Below are 13,616 nucleotides of genomic sequence, written 5' to 3'. Positions count from 1 at the left end.
AGTCCAAGGTGCACGGGCAGCCAGCACTCTCTACTGGGATGCTCCCAAGCTACTGCAGCTGCCCTTGCAAACACGTATGCACATGCACAACACTCCCATGCACACAGAAGTCAGAGTACACGGAGAACAGGAAGCCCCTCCAGGTGACTGTCAAAGTGACAGAGTCCCTGTCTTCCTTGGCTGTTGGGAGACCAGTGAGAACCTGGGCTTTGGATTCAGACTGTCTTGAGTTTACATTCTCTGCTCACGTCCTTACTAAGTGTGGCCTTGGAAACACTGCTTAACTTAACGGGACTCTGTTTCCTCACCTGAGGACTCTGCTACCTCACAGGACAATTGGAGGAACATAAAATAATGTATGTTAAGTGTTAACAAGCATGTGGCATTATTAGGCTTAGCAGGCACATCGTAAAGGCTGAGTAGGTATGAGCTAGTTTTGCTGCTGCTGCTGTTGTTATTACTATTATTTTTGTTGTTGCTACTGTTATTTTTTGCTGTTATCATTGCTGTTATTATTGTTGTTGCTATTATTGTTGTTGACTGAGGTTAGTGATGTCTCAGCACCAGTTACACAGGGAAGAGCCTGGGTCTTGATAAATTCCAGCTCACCCAGGGCCTGTAACAACTCCATTATCACAGCCATAAACCACTGGGGGCACCTTCAGCACACTGGCTGATATAATGCTGTTCTCTGGGCGACAGAGGCCAGCCCATAAATAAATCAGACAAAGCTTCAAAGCTAGGGTGCTCAGACTCCTAAAATTTAGGGGTATGCTTCTCACGACAGCTTACAACACTTTCCCACCAGCAGAATCTGAGGCTCTAGGTCTTCCGTCACCACTCACTGGTTTAATTAAAAGAGAGGTGGTGAGGATCAAGGTGGAAGGAAGAGAGGACACAAAGAAGAGGGGACAGGGCATGATGGCATTGGTGGTGGGTGTGTCCTAGGAATGGACAGACCACAAGGCAACCACTACCACAGCCTTTAAAAGGTGTAGACCTGTTGCTGTTCCTGTCCTCTGCAATCTGAAACTAAGAGACCCTGGGCACAGCATGAGGGATGCAAGTCAGACCTGGGGCAGAACTGTACGGCCAGAACAACAGTGAAAACAGCAGGCTGAGGAGTCAAAGTTACTTTAGCATACCTTTCCCTGGGGTAACATTAAAATCAAAAATAGACTGAGAGGAGGTCGGTTCTCATCTCAGGCTGGCCATCCCCAGGTAGGAGAGAGGAAGGAAAGACAGGGGAGAGAAGGTAGTGAAAACATGTCAGGTGTACCTGCTCGTCACAGTCTCACTTTGCTCGGAGATCAATTATATAACAAGTTTATATGCTCTAGCGTCAATCACGACGTTAATTCCAAAATGAGATTTACTTCCTCTCCTGAGTCGAAAGTCCCGTATTGACACACATCTGCTGTTTAGCGCCCTTCTTGTAAATGAACGCCTCTCTCCATCAGGGTCGGCATGGTGATGAGAGCAGGTGGGTTTTAGCAGTGGACATGCTCCAGCTGCAGGGTTTGAAATTAAACTGCAGGGTGCAGCTTGACCCCAAGCAATTCGCTTGCTCCAGGCTGAGGACACCCCCACCAGCCACCCCCAGGAAAGGTGCTTGGTGAGGTAAGAACTGTGCTTTCGCTGCTTCTCTTCTTCCTACACTCAACCCTTCCTGAGTGGGGCGACCTTGGTAAGGCAGAAAAAGAGGCACTTTGCAGGAAACTAATGCCCCCAGCTGTCCTGTAAGAGGCTGTTGATGATGGCAAAGCAAAAGTTTTGGGACAGCTGAGCAGGATCCAGAGCGCCCAGGGTTGGGCTGTGATGAGGCTCTTCAGCACCGAGCCAGGACTCCGTGAGAAGCAAGAGCCTGAAAAAACCCAGAGGATCCCAGAGCGGAAAGTGGAGAAGGGCGGTGGTCAGAGACACAAGGGCCTCCCAGGCACTCAGCCATGAGAGTTCAATGTTGACCGGGAGCAAAAACACAGCCTTTCGCATCTGGACCCAGCTCAAGACTTGTTGAGTCGACAGTAGGTAAGGCTTTCTTTCTGCAATAGGCTACCTCCCCACATCGCTGCAGGTGTCGCGGGCACTACCAAGGGTTCCATCCTGTGCTGAGGCTCTGTCTGCCTTTCCCTGGTGTCCCATGGAGAGCCTAAGGACAACAGGATAAGAGTAGTAACAGCTTACTACTTACTGGGAGTAAGTAAGCGCTTACTGCACAGCAGGTGCTGGCCTAAGCACTTCACCTATATTTGTTCAGCTAATCCTCTGAGAAGGCCTGGAGGGACTATTAATCTCAGTTTGCTGCAGAGGACACGGAAGAGCAGAGAGGTTAAAGAATTTGCTGAAGGCCACACAGCTAGACAATGGGCAAAGCTCAAATTCAATCCCCCAGCACTCGCCCGGGCTCTGAGGAAAGACCAGGGGCCAGAATCAAAGCTGAGACCTAGAGCTTCTGCCCACATCAAAAGGAGGCAAAATGAAAAAGAGAGAAGAAGGTCAGTGGCAAGAGTGAGTAATGAGGAAAAGCCTGAGAAATTACCTAGTGTGTTCTCTGGCATTCAGGACTCGTTCAGGAGGTGAAAGGACTGTGAGGAAAGGTGTGTGGTGGTTCTGTCTGGCGTGGTGGACCAGGAGCAGTAGACGGGCAGCCAGCACCCACCACAGGAGGGAGGGAGTTATTTAGGGGCTCCTACCTCCCCGCCCACTGCTCCTCACCTTTTTCCCCCTCTCTGACCTTTTCACTACGTTAACTAGAAGGAGGCCATCAATTAACCAACAAATATTATTAACTGATAAGCTTCTGTGAGCTGGGCACTGTCCTACACGCCAGGGCCACAGGGCAATGAACTAGACCGAGTCCTGCCCTAAAGGTACTTGCATTCAAATGGGCCCAGAGGAATACATTTTCAGCCAAAAACAGAGCGAGCGAATGAGATGAACACATCCAAAGGGGCACTTTGAAAATAAAAGCCCAAATACACTCCGAGAACCAAGCAATGTTTTTACAGCCCTCTGTGGCAATCTGCAGTGAACATCAGCATTAAGGAAACCAATTTGGTGATTTTAGGACATTTCCTTGCATATGGTATAATAAATCTTTTAAGGTCTAACTGAACTCCAATAAGTTGTTCCAATAAACTCTTTGCAATCGGTTCTGTGTGTCACCTTTCGTGAGTTCCATATTTTTAAGTGATAATATTTGAATTCATTTTGCACATTTTGGTTACTTTCCCCAAATAGTAGCTAAAGTTGATGATAATTTCCAGCGACAGCCTTTCTGTGAGTGTGTGCGATGCAGTCAACAAGCAATTGTTCACAGCCTACTCAGAACCCGCATGTGAATCACACACAGGCTTTGCCCTCCAGGGCCTATGGCTCAGTGGGGACGGGAGAAGGGGCAGACAGTTACCATACCACTTGAAACGTGGAACTGAATAGACAAGTACCCACTGCTACGGGAGACCTGAACTTGAGTGTTAAGGGAAGACTGAATGAAGGAAGGGCCATCCGAGACTAGACCTGCAGAGTGGATAGCAGCGGGCAATCAAACATCAAAAACAAACAAACAAACACAAAGAAACATGCTATCACTTCTGGAAAGAACAAACACTCCAGGTTCAGAAAAACCTAGGTCTGAATCCTTGCTGACCGGATGGTATTTTTGGCCAAATTCCTACATTCACCCGAGCTTTTACCTTCCGATGTGTGAGGTGAGCATAGCAACATTTACTTTTCAGGCTCCGTTGGAGGATTACTTGTAAATTGCCTAACACAGTGCCTGGCACATGGTAAGTGCTTAATAAATGGGAGCCACTGTTTTTATGTTAGTGGGAAGTTCATTCCTTTCAACGGAGCAGGAGGTACCCTGAGCTGAGAGGCATGAGGCAGCCAGGGAAAATAAAATAAAAACATTGCCATATTTCCTCATTAAAACCTGGCTTCACTTTGAAAATGGGAGGCCTGGTGATTAACTAACCTACTGCAAAGTGGGAGAAATGCCACTTTCCCCTCCAATAAATAATAAGGTGAAATTTTCCTACACGCTCCAGGCTACCCCTTGTCTCATCTTCGTGAGCCAGCAGGAAACCTCTCCTGAGTGCTGAGGGTGGCTGTAATTGAATCATTTGGCATGAAATTGGAGAATGCACCATAATAAATCAGACCTCCTCTTGCATCCTCAAAGGAGCAGGTACCTAAAAGACCCCAGTGCCAGATCTACCTGGCAGGGCCCAGCCACTGGGGCCACAGGAGGTCCCGGCACTTCTGCACAGTTGGCAAAAACATACTTCCTGGCACTGTTGAAAGGAAGGATGTTGAGAGGTCATCCCTCCTATCCTCAGGCTCCAGGTAGCCCTCATTAACCTGCTGGACACAGTTCAAGCCAGAGATGTGTCCAAAGATGTGCTTAGGAAAGAAGATTCCTCAGGCAGCAAAACCAAATAGTGAGAGATGCAGAGGCTCTGGGTCTGACAGTCTCAGGACCAAAGCTCTGGTCCATCTCTTACTGGCTGTGTGTCCTTGGGCAAGTTACTCAACTTCTCTGAGCTTCCTTGTTTGTAAAAATGGGGATTATAAGAATACTACTGTATTTGTGTCCGAAGGTTTCTGTAACAGATTGTCACAAATTTAGTGGCTTAAAACACAGATTTACAGTTTTGAAAGTCAGAAGTTTGAATCCACTTCACTGGACTGAAGTCAAGACGTTAGAAAGAGTGGTTCATTCTAGGGTTCAGAAAGGAAATCTTTTTTGGGTTTTTTCAGCTTTCATTGGCTGCCTGTATTCTGTGTCTTGTGGCCTCTGCCTCTATCTTCAAAGCACATCACTGCAACCCGCGCCTCATCACATTGCCTTCTCCTTGACTTTGACCCTCCTGCCTCCCTTATAAGGACCCTTGTGATTTTAATTCCATTGGCCCACCTGGATAATTGGGACAATCTCCACCTCGAGATTCTTAGCTTATTCATATCTACAAAGTCTGTTTTTCCTTTCTCTTTTTAGTTGAGTTTTTCTTATATTTTATTGATTATTATATTACAGTTGTCCCATTTCCCCCCTTTATCCCCCTCTGACCTGCACTCCCCCTCCTACCAGCATCACCCCCACCCTTAGTACATCTCCATGGGTCATGCCTGTAAGTTTTTTAGCTTCTCCATTTCCTATACTGTTTTTAACCTCCCCCTGTTTATTTTGTACCTACATTTATGCTTCTTGTTCCCTGTACTTTTTCCCCCATTCCCCCCACTTCCTCCCCACTGATTACCCTCCATGTGATCTCCATTTCTGTGACTCTGTTCCTATTCTAGTTGTTTGCTTAGTTTGTTTTATTTTGTTTTTAGGTTTAGTTGTTGATAATTGTGAGTTTGTTATCATTTTACTGTTCATATTTTTTATCTTTTTTTTAGATAAGTTCCTTTAACATTTCATATAATAAGGGCTTAGTGATGATGAACTCCTTTAACTTTATCTTATCTGGGAAGCACTTTATCTGCCCTTCCATTTTAAATGATAGTTTTTCTGTATGGAGTAATCTTAGATGTAGGTCCTTGCTTTTCATAACTTCAAACCCTTCTTTCCAGCCCCTTCTTGCCTGCAAGATTTCTTTTGTGAACTCAGCTGATAGTCTTATAGGAACTCCTTTGTAGGTAACTGTCTGTCTCCTTTTCTCTTGCTGCTTTTAAGATTCTCTCCTTATTTTTAATCTTGGATAATTTAATTGTGATGTATCTTGGTGTGTTACTCCTTGGGTTCCATTTCTTTAGGACTCTGAATTTCCTGGACTTCCTGGAAGTCTATTTCCTGGACTTCCTTCACCAAATTGGGGAAGCTCTTCATTATTTTGTCAAGTAAATTTTTCATTTCTTGCTCTTCCCCTTCTTTTTCTGGCATCCCTATGATTCAGATGTTGGAATATTTAAAGTTGTCAGAGGTTCCTAAGTCTCTCCTCATTTTTTGGAATTCTTGTTTCTTCATTCTGTTCCAGGTGAATGTTTATTTCTTCTTTTGTTACAAATCATTGATCTGAGTCCCAGTTTCCTTCCCTTCACTGTTGGTTCCCTGTATATTTTTCTTTATTTCACTTTGCATAGCCTTCACTTTTTCCTCTCTTTTGTGTCCATACTCAGTCATTTCTGTGAGCATCCTGATTACCAATGTTTTGAACTGTGCATCTGATGGGTTGGCTATGTCCTCATCGCTTAGTTCTTTTTCTGGAGTTTTATTCTGTTCTTTCTTTTGAGCCATATTTCTTTGCCTCAGTGCATCTGTTACTCAGTGCATTGTAGGGTGCAGAGCCTTAGGTGTTCACCAGGGTGGGGCAACCCACCTTGCTGCATGTGGCACTGTATGTGGGGGAGGGGTCCAAAAGGGAACACTGACGCTTGCTGGGCTCTTGCCATACTTTCAGTCACTTTCCCCACTACACACAAGAAAATTGGGCCCTTCTGGTGCTGATTCCCCAGTAGGTGGGTTTGGGTATGTCTAGGACCCCATGGGTCTCTCCAGTGAACTCTTCTGTGAGGCTGAGAGTTTCTCCTGCTGCCTCAACTCCCACAGGTTTTTACACACAGAGGTTTGGAGGCTTTAGTTTCCCATGCTAGAACCCTTGGTTGTGTTGTATTTCTCACGCCCCATTTGTCCTTCCCAGCTTATCCTCATGTGAATATAGGACCCCTGGTCCACCACCACCTTGCCCAGCCCAGTCTCCCGCTTTGCCACAGGTCCTTCCCCCCTCACCTGCCTGTCTCCGCCCCTCCTACCAGTCTGGATGAATGCTTCTTCTTTAACTCCTTGGTTGTTGGACTTCCATACACTTCGATGTTCTGGCAGTTCTGGTTGTTTCGGTGTTTAAATTGGTTGTTTTCCTTCTTTTGGTTGTTCAAGGAAGCAAAGCATATCCACCTATGCCTCCATCTTGGCCAGAAGTTCCTCCCTTTTTTCCTGTATAAAATTATATTCACAAGTTCTGAGGATTAGGATGTGAGCATATCACAGTGGAGGTAGCCTACCACAACTACCAAAGGGCAAAAGGGGACATTCATGTAAAGTACCTAACAGCTCCTGGGACCCAACAGGCCCTGGAGACCATTCTTTTTTTTTCCCCCCGCTCCATACGGGACACTTGTGCCCAGAGAGATTATTGTACATCATGCTCCACCTGGCATAAATGGCTCACTTTGGCTCCAAAGCAGGTTTTGTTGGTTTGTTTTGTTTTGCCACCTGGAAAACTGCATGTCTTCACATCAAGACTCTGGCTATTCCCAGCCTTGTAATGAGTCACTTCTGGCCATCAGAGGCTATTTTTCTGGTCATTGGTCATTTGCTTGCAAGCAAGGGAAACCCACTCAAACTAGGTGGAGTCACAGTAGGACAACAATAAGCAGTTGAGCATCCAGCAACAGGAAACTGGACCACAGTGGACTGCAGATACTGCTGAGCTCTCCCTCTGGACCATATGCTCTTGTATCTCTGCTTCTCTCTGCTAATGATCTCCAAGGACCAGCTTCTAGGCAAGTCTCAAGAACCTCTCCTTGACACCGTCAGCTTGCCCATGGGTCTGGCTAGCCTTGGCACCAACTCTGGTCCCAACATTGTATGACTTTTCCTTGCTCAATACCATTTCATCCAACCAGTCTCTATAGCTTTGTATTCACTTTACCAGTAGAAATAATGAATTGGCTCAACGTGTCATAGATCCCTGTCTTAGCCAGTTCTGGCTGTTCTAGCAAAGTACCATAGACTTGGTGGCTTATTATAACAACAGAAATTTCTTTCTCAGAGTTCTGGAGGTAGGAAGTTCTGGGTGGCAGACTTCCAACTACTCACTGTACCCTCACAAGGTGGAAAAAGGGAAGGGAAGAAAGCTCTCACGTAACTCTTACATAACTCTTACAGGAGCACTAATCCCACTCATGAGGGCTCCACCCTCTTGGCCTTTTCTAATCCTGGTTACCTCCCAAGGCTCTACCTCCTAGTCCCATCACACTGAGGGTAGAGTTCCAACACATGAATTTTGGGTGGGACACAAATACTCCATCCATAACAATCTCCCTGGGTTAGCTATTCATCCCTGGTTCAAATGGGTGTACAGTTAAGGGGCTGAAATCACAGCACAAACCTAGGCTTTGTGGGGTTTTTTAGGTGGAAGGAGAAAGGAATTTCCAAAAAAGGCAATCTGGACTGGATACTCTAAAATGTACTTGAAAACCACCCATTTCTGAAAGGGACACAAAACTCTGCTAATATTCAAAAGTAATCATTTGTTTTGTTAGTGCTTAGAATACCCAATAATTATTATCAATAAACTGCCTAATTGTTAAGATGAAAACTCCATGAATTGCTAATCACAAATTCCCACTTCCTTACCCTATAGCAGACAGCCTAGTACAGTACAAGATACAAACAGGGCCCAGAATCTAATGCTACCAGCTGTTGAGAAGCAAAGCTGTTCATTTCCTCCAACGGTTCATGAAGCTCAAAACATGGATGAGAGGTCCTGATCCTGGGACCGGAGGCATGTCCTTCTATAGTCTTGGACCTAAGGCAGTCATCGTCCAACAGGACAAGTAACCTAAGCCTACTGTCTATGCTTCCCATGATTAATGCAAAAATTTAAGGAAATATGGAGTTGTGTCTTGACCTCAAAAAGCCAATAATTAAAAGGCAGACAGAGAGGGGAAAAAAAAGAATCTAACCAATGAAAGACCTTAGCCACTCCCCAGATTTGTGGAGATGGAGTCACCTTGTTCTCCCAGTGTCAATGGTATCATTAGTCACTAGGATCTTGTGGGCCTCCTGACCACAAGACTGTTCTCCCAAGAGGGAGGTAAGACATTCTTGTGTAGGTAAGCCTTCCCCACCTCCCCCCACCACTTTCCTCCCACCCCTGCACACCCAGAATGGGAGCTAAATAAGTGTGTTTGCTCCCATCCCAGGCCCTCTAGTCCTCATCTGTTTCAAGCACACTGGAGAAATGGAGGGAGGTTAGGAGACTCTCAGTTGGAACAATGGGACTCCTGCCCATCACGGAGGAGAGAGGGGATGCTTCTCCGCCAGAGTTGACAGGGTCCTGCCTCTCTGCTGAGCCCAGCGTAACAGAACACAGAGAAAATGAGAGTAGGATGCGTGCTGAGTATGTTTATCAGCCAGTTTCCAATTCTGTGTCTGAAATCAAACAGGCAAGGATCTGCATGCTTTGAATTTTAATCTGTCCCTTTAGGGCAGTTACAGGTTACAAATACAGAAAGACAGTCCTGGGTACAGTGAGCTGGCTGTGTGCATACATTCCTCCCTTGTGTTTTTCTTTAGCAGAAGGGTCCTCCTTGCTCTTAGTTTAGCCAAAATTCTCGTGCCAACACACAAAACAAGAAAAAGAGACATTTTTCTTTCCATTCAATAAAGACCATCTGACTGAGCTCAGGAGGCAACAGGGTAGCTGATGAAATCTCATTTCCTCTCTCAAACAGTTATCTACTCTGACATTTCAGTCCCCAGGTGAGTGAGTTGAGAAAGGAATTTGTTTATCACAGAAGCTTGGCCACCATGAAAGTAGATGCTCAGTTTTCAAAAACCTTTCTCCATGGTGGCAAAAAGAAACCAAATATTTGTTCTTTGGGGTCTTGACATCAAAATAGAAGTTAAAATAAATATCAAAAAATAAAACATTAGAGCTCTGGGAGTAGGCATTGATCTCAGGTATTACGAATTTATGTATTCCTTTTATATTACCTTATGCTGTACATTCCAACATCTGTGACCATGCTCTGCATTCTGAACATTGATGTGCTGTCTCTAGATGTGGAAGATAGAGTTCTAAATTAAGCTGGGGGAGGTAGGGGAATGACACATTTTCTGAGGAGGAAAAGATGATACCACTAGTAGCTCCTAAAGTCCCTCTAAATCAAAGCACCTGACACTCAACTTGGCCATGAAGAGATCTGACTCTTGGCCAAGTCGAAGTCCACACACTTGGCAAGTGTATAAATGGCTGATTGGGATTTAATCCTATTTAACTTGCAAATATGAAAAAGAGAAAGAAATTGAGATAAGTTTTTTTCAAGACAAATTGGTTTTATTTTTTGCAGACTCCAAGGGCAGTGCTGCTTTCTTTTCCCATTTCAGACCCTATTCAAGACATTCATTGAAACCTAATCAAAGGCCTCTTCTCTTGCAAATTGCACCAGTGTTTTGGAAATTATGGATGATCACCCACCATACAAGTCAAAAATACGGAACCGTGTTATTTTTTCTATAGACCTACTTCAGTAAGTGGGGTAAATCATTGAGGGAGCCCACAAACCTCACATCAATTACACTTCCTTTGGGATTGGTAAAGAAAAAAAAAAAGACTCCACCTTCTCTGGAGGCAAATCTTTGGCCATGAGCCATTTATGCAAACACAATTGTAAAAAAGAACCTTAATTTGCACACAGACATTCATTCTTATACCTTTCCCACGTTAAATCCGTCTCGATGCTAAATGGACCCTTGCAGTTCATTGATTTCTTTCTTTGTTGCTTCTAAGAACAAAAATCCCTAGAAACAGGGCTACTCAAAGACTGAAATTCTGAAGAAATCCACCCTGCCAGCAACTTGATCTCTGACTTGCAGCCTCTGGAACTGTGAGAGAAAAAAAAATTTCTGTTGTGGAAGCCACCCAGTCTGTGGTGTTTTGTTATAGCAGCTGTAGTGCACTAATACACTGACCATGCATCTCTTTGAAGAATTACAATGTACACTAACAGGGTAAAGGCTCTAGGAAGTCCTGCCAAAAGATGACCTTTAAAAGGCATGTCCCAAGCCCTGGCTGGTGTAGCTCAGTGGATTGAGCTCGGGCCTGTGAACCAAAGCATTGCGGTTCAATCCCATTCAGGGCACATGCCTGGGTTGCAGGCCAGTTCCCAGCAAGGGACCCACGAGAGGCAACCATACATGGATATTTCTCTCCTTCTCTCCTTCCCTTCCCCTCTAAAGATAAATAAATAAAATCTTTTAAAAATAATAAAAATTAAAAAATAAAAGGCATGTCCCAAACTGCTGTATTTCTTTCTTGCCCAGAAACGCCATTATCAAGACTGATCACCATGAGAAGGCCACCAGAACATCAGTAAAAAGTATGTTCTTGCTCTTCAGAAATAAAGAGGTAGGTATCTAATTGTCAAAGCCAGTACCCAAGTTATAGAAAAGGAGGTCTGTCATAAAAATGTGGACACCTTCATGGTGCAAGGATAAAAGCACCAAAATTCAAACCAAAGCTTAAATTCCATCTGTGTCCCTAACTGATTCAGTGACCTTGGTCTAGTCCCTTCCCCTCTTTGACCTCACTTTCCCCATGTATAAAGCGAGTGAACTGCCTAGGCGACCCCTTTAGCTAGATTTCGCCCAAGTCATCAAATGCTGATGTGCCAATGCTTCTTAGTGCTCTTCCAGGTAATCTGCCAAGGTCTCCTCTTCTTGGTCTCTAGCTCTCCGAGTGGCATTTTCTTGTGTTTGCCATTTTTAATTTGGAGGCACATCTCATGACGAAGTGCCCAGTTCCTCTCTGATGCTTCCAATGTTTCTGATCTTTAATTTTTCTAATCTTTAATTATCACAGCAGAATAACATCCTGATAAATTACCAGGCTGTTCTGTGTCCATATATTTCCTTTATCTATCTCCAAATCTGAGCATTCATTCTATGCCAGCCATCTTAGAGAAGGGATCACATAGCAAAATACACAGAAGAAGTGAGTCAATTCCTGGCTTTTGAACTGAAAATCTTAAGTCCTCAGTGGATTTAGGTCACAGAAGATACATGACAAAGAACAAAGCTGGACTGACTAGCTGGAGATTTCCTGAAAGATTTCTGATTCCTAAATGATAAAGCAAAACTCTTTCTATCCCCTTCTGATCTCAAAAGTCATCCCCAAGTAACAAGGAGGGCAAGATACAGAAGCAAAACCTCCATATTAATGAGGCTGCCAGTGATCTGTAAAATCAAACCATGACATATAGAAACAGAGAAGGATAGAGAAATGGAAAAGGACATGCAGAGAAAGGTCAAAGCCAAGCCCAGGGAGAAGGAGATCACGAGAAACAAACGAACTCATCCCCTCAGGCCCTCAGAAAGGCAAAAAGGGAGGGAGGCAACAGATACTTGAAAAGGGCGGCACTGCCCTGGCCTGCTGGCTCAATTTGTTGGAGCATCATCCGGTACACCAAAAGGTTGCGGGTTCGATTCCCAGGTGGGACACATGTGGGAGGCAGCCGATCGATGTTTCTCTCTTGATCATGTTTCTCTCATCTCTCTCTCTCTCTCCTTTGTTCTCCCTCATTACTAGCTCTATAGGCGAGCTTAGCACTTAGCTGCAACACTGCAAGCTACAAGGTAATGAAGCAACGGCTTAACATTCTTACTGAACATTAATTTCAGCCTAAATTCTTGCCCTGGCCAAACTACCAATCAAGTGTGAGGCTACAACGAAGACACTTTCAGACGTTCATGGACTCAAAAATGTTACCTGTGTTCACCCCTGTCTTAAGAACCTGCCAGAAGTTGTTCTCAGCCAACATGAGGAACTAAATCATGAAAAAACAGAGCTCTGGGGTTGAGGAAACAGCTTCCAACACAGACCAGAAATACGGGGAACCCCAGGACGACAGCCATTCGGCCCCCAGGGAAGACTGGAGCAGGAGGACAGGGGACTCCGAGAGGAACGTCTCCAGGAGGAAGAAAGGCTTGACTGGGTGCAAATTGGTACTAAAAACTGTTTCAGAGAATTACTGGGGGATGTGAGAAAGTTTAGCCAGAAATGCAAAGAAAACAAGAAAATGGCACAATTAGTAACATTTCAAAGCGTTGTTCAAGAAAGGACGTAGGAACGTAGTACGTCCAACAGTGAATAATAATAGTATAGTTATACAATAATGAAAACTGTAATATAACTCAATTGAAAGAAGGAGAGAGTTGAAGGGATGAATAAAAGCAAAAACTTCTCATCCACCATAACAGGAATTCAGTGGAGAAAATGTCTCAAGTAGGCAGATCAAAAGAGAGCCATAGACACATTATTTATGAACCTGGAGAAGCAGCTTTTAAAAAATGGAAGAGGATGTCTCTGGGGAAAGAGGACGAGTAGAGGAGGGAGAGAGGGAAGCTAGGGTTGCTCTTTTTCGTTGTATGAGTTTCAGGACTGTGTGTCCTTCATGGACGGATGCCCAGATGAGGAGGAAGACATCTTGGGATGAGGGTGGGGGGCACCAAATCCCCACCGAGCCCCTGACGTTACGTAAGACTCCTAGACCTTGCCCTGCTACCAGAAAGGGGAGAGGGACCCCCGGAAGACCAATAACTATCCTTCTCCCTGCAGAATAAGGGCTTGAAATAAAATTAAATTCAGTCATAGAATGGCAAAATTACATCTCTTAACCACCTGAGTGAATGGACTGATACCCGCGCTCCCTCATGGCGTGGCCCGATAGAACTTTCCACTGTGGTGGAAATGTTCTGTGCTGTTCAACGCAGCAGCTGCTAGCCAGACAGGTGCCCTTGAAAGGTGGCCAGTATAGGAGGAATCAAATTTTTTCTTTTACTTAACTTTAATTAGTTTGAATTTAAATAGTCACATGTGGCTAGTGGC

At 44.7% G+C, this 13,616-nt stretch overlaps 1 long non-coding RNA gene across 1 annotated transcript; it reads left to right on the top strand.

Moving 5' to 3' along the window:
• Positions 1 to 1,288: 1,288 nt before the first annotated feature.
• LOC128626124 (uncharacterized) lies at positions 1,289 to 13,214 on the top strand. Its single transcript, XR_008390034.1, has 3 exons — positions 1,289 to 2,028; positions 11,054 to 11,138; positions 12,318 to 13,214. It is a non-coding gene; the product is annotated as an uncharacterized LOC128626124 (long non-coding RNA).
• The last annotated feature ends 402 nt before the right edge of the window (positions 13,215 to 13,616 follow it).

This window comes from Artibeus jamaicensis, unplaced genomic scaffold, assembly GCF_021234435.1.
Source record: "Artibeus jamaicensis isolate MK-2021 breed Jamaican fruit bat unplaced genomic scaffold, CSHL_Jam_final contig_1998, whole genome shotgun sequence".
Taxonomy (NCBI): Eukaryota; Metazoa; Chordata; class Mammalia; order Chiroptera; family Phyllostomidae; genus Artibeus; species Artibeus jamaicensis.
This window is presented reverse-complemented; position numbering and strand designations above follow the sequence as displayed.